The 3,490-nt window shown below is 33.8% G+C and overlaps 1 long non-coding RNA gene across 1 annotated transcript; it reads left to right on the forward strand.

Annotated features, from left to right (window-relative positions):
* The first annotated feature begins 289 nt into the window (after positions 1-289).
* On the forward strand, positions 290-1,080 carry LOC119082682. The gene is made up of 2 exons (XR_005088687.1): positions 290-421; positions 871-1,080. It is a non-coding gene; the product is annotated as an uncharacterized LOC119082682 (long non-coding RNA).
* The last annotated feature ends 2,410 nt before the right edge of the window (positions 1,081-3,490 follow it).

Consider the following 3,490-nt stretch of genomic DNA (forward strand, 5'->3'; position numbering starts at 1 on the left):
TACCCCAATGCGAAACATAATCCACAGCCAGTGTAAATTCACTTTAGACATAAGATCTGACGAAAACGACTGAGTAAATTTTGTTTTATGTTGAGGAAATATTTGTTTTTGTCGATTAATACATAAATTAAAAGCGAATTGTTTTGTGGCACCCTCAAATGTGTATGTTAATTGTCTAAGACGTTGCCAAGAAAAACTATTGAAAAATACTTGAACAGGTGAATTATGACGAGCAAACAAATTTGTGTCTATAAAAGCCAAACTCTTGATAGCAGTTTTATTAGTACATTTGGTAAGATAAAGTGTGTATTAGACATAAAAATCAAAATGAAAACCGTCAGTCCCGCAATTCTGGTTGGTCTTTTAGCAATTGCTACATGGAGTTTATTGATAAATGAGACTATGGCTGCTGGAAATGAAGGTGAATTTACCTCGAAATTTACTTAAGAGCCCTCACCCCTTGACAATTTTCTAGCCTACATTTGTGCGCAAAGATATTCGTTTTTTGATGATTTCTCTGAACCAAAATCTTTTTTTGAGAAAGTAAAACCATTAAAGCATGCAAAGGTTTCTCCATGTGCAATAAGTTATCATCCACAAACCAATTTTTCTCTTAAAAGTAACACATTTTTGCATGCTTTAATGGTTTTAACTTTTCAACAAAAGATTTTGGTTCTGAGAAATCATCAAAAAACAAATATTTTTGCGCACAAATGTAGGCTAGAAAATTGCCAAGGGGTGAGCGCTCTTAATTAATTTTTCAATTGTATGTTCACCATTAGCTTTTTGAACGTACAGTGCCAAAACACACAAGAAGAAGTGTTAGAACCTTAAAAAAATTTACTGAAAAAGAAAAAAAATTATTCACAGGAGAGAATTGTGTATTACTTTCAACCAATTTACTTGATGCAACCACTTTATCAGTACCTCTACCTCTGAGTATATGTAAATATAACTGTGGCTTGCTTGGTCCTTGGGATCCCGATACGGTTGTACTAGGAACTTGTAACGGCGATGGTCTAAAGTGTTGCTTGCTGGGATAACAAATTTCAGTTGATTGAAGAAACGATTTTAAACACATTTTCTGATGTTTTATTGTACGGAATTAGTTTCATCGATTTTTTCACTTAAGACGAATCTACAAGAAGCTAATTTGTAGCCTAAATGTGTGCGAAAAAATTATATATTTTCGATGGTAACTTCCTGTCCCAGTACTTTGTGGAAATGTGCGGGACCATCGTTTTGTGTCAAAAAGTTTTGGCTTCAAGTAACAATGACAAATGTTTGTGGTGATGTAGCTGACTATGAGAACACTCAGTTTGTGCCAATTTTAGTGAAGTATTACGTTTTCTCGTAGTAGGTTACAACACCACAAATCTTTATTATTTTTACTCCAAGCCAACACATTCTAACACAAAACGATGGTCTCCCTTTTTGCAGAAGGGCTGCGTATGTGAAGGTCATCGAAAAATATCTCTTAGTCATTTAGTCTAAGTATAATATAATTCAAAGAAAAATTCTTGTTTCTCATTGATCGGCACAATTTTTCTGGATTTTTCTGTTAAAAAAAACACCTCAGCATAGGATCTTTTTTGATTCTAAAGACTAAATTGATTGGTATATGAAGTAGAAATTCAGACCACTTCCAACTATTTCGTCATTTAGTATTTAATCTCAGTCAAGAAAAAACCCTTAAGGGTAAAATGTGACGCAAGTCTTTCAATCTTTACTTAACTGATATCGTTTTTGGTGACGACGTGTGAAAAAAATGAGGTAATAGACAACGTCAGATTTTTTTACCGCTAAATGCCACACACTAACGCTAACGCTAAATCCGTACGTTAATGGCAAATGCCGACGATTAAGGCAACATTAATGAGTTTGTTGACGCCATGTTTCTTTTAAATTTAACATCTGTGAGGCCAGCAATATCAGGCACTTTTTCATCTCTGAATATATCAGCAATCGCTGTTTGAAATTTAAAAATTAATTCATTGCCATAATTCTAAGTAGTGCAGTTGATAAGGACCATTTATACGAGAACGTTTACACTCGTATAAAAGCTGGGCTACCTCTCTAAAAGTTTATTTTTCTCATTGCAAAGCAGGTAAAATTATCATTAAGTAACCTGCTGATAATTTTACCTACTTTACAATGAGAAAAGTTAACTTTTAGAGAGAGCCCAGCTTTTATACGAGTGTAAACGTTCTCGTATAAATGGTCCTTATCAACTACACTAAAGATCCATTAACTTGAGAATGGTCATTTATTTGCAAGAAATTTGCAAAAATTAAAAATTTATTTATGAAATATGGATACATGGTCGGCCATTTTGATGTAAAACTAAAGAATCAAATGCAGTGCAAGATGGAATAGAATCAATTCGAACTGGAATCAAAAATGGCGGACCATGTATCCATATTTCATAAATAAATTTTTAATTTTTGTAAATTTCTTGCAAATAAATGACGAATCTCAAATTAATGGACCTTAGAATTATGGCAATGAATTAATTTTGAAATTTCAAACAGCGATTGCTGATATATTCAGAGATGAAAAAGTGCCTGATATTGCTGGCCTCACAGATGTTAAATTTAAAAGCAACATGGCGTCAACTAACTCATTAATGTTGCCTTAATCGTCGGCATTTGCCATTAACGTACGGATTTAGCGTTAGCGTTAGTGTTTGGCATTTAGCGGTAAAAAAATCTGACGTTCTCTGTACATTTCGTACCTAGGACTATTCGATTTTACACCTCGCCTTCGGCTCTGTCTGGAAACCTCTCACACGCTAAAAAAGACTTTTAGTCCGTGGTACGAATAGTATTTTTCATTTTAGAGGGAGAATTTCGGGTCCTACCTACGTATGAAAAAATGTATTGCATGGTGGCTCGTAGGTGGCGTGGATGTGGTCGAGTATTGTAACGTTTTCCAAATCGAAAGATGTTCTTTGGTTACGGCATGTGCTATACGTTTTAATGAAAAAATATTCTAACCCCTCCTACGTTTAAGAAAAGAAAAAGAAAAAAAATCTTTTTGCGGATATGGTGATGCGATGTTATAGTTTCTATTTAAACATCTGATATGAGAAGAAGCTTTTTTGTAAATCTTGAATGAGAAACAGAAATTATTTTTTTTTTATTTATCTGACGAGATTTGAACCCGGAACCTCCTGAACTTCAGTCTACGATCTTACCACTGCTGCAATCTGTTCTTAATCCCAACGTGGCTTATTGTGAATCGGTGTTTCAAAGAAACTAATTCCTCGTGAGGTTAAAATTGGGATTAAAATGCAAATTGCAAGATGGTAAGATCGTCACTTCAAACCTCACTATTTTTTCATGATTTTCATTTTTATCTATAGTTTTCTCAGGAATAGTTCACGGCTAAAAGTGACCTTCCTGCAATTTCTATACTATCTTTGTAGTGTCTACATTAATTTAATGATTTATTCAAACTGGCAGTATCTTTTTAAACCGACTAAAAAATT

The sequence above is a fragment of the Bradysia coprophila genome, unplaced genomic scaffold, assembly GCF_014529535.1.
Source record: "Bradysia coprophila strain Holo2 unplaced genomic scaffold, BU_Bcop_v1 contig_476, whole genome shotgun sequence".
Taxonomy (NCBI): domain Eukaryota; kingdom Metazoa; phylum Arthropoda; class Insecta; order Diptera; family Sciaridae; genus Bradysia; species Bradysia coprophila.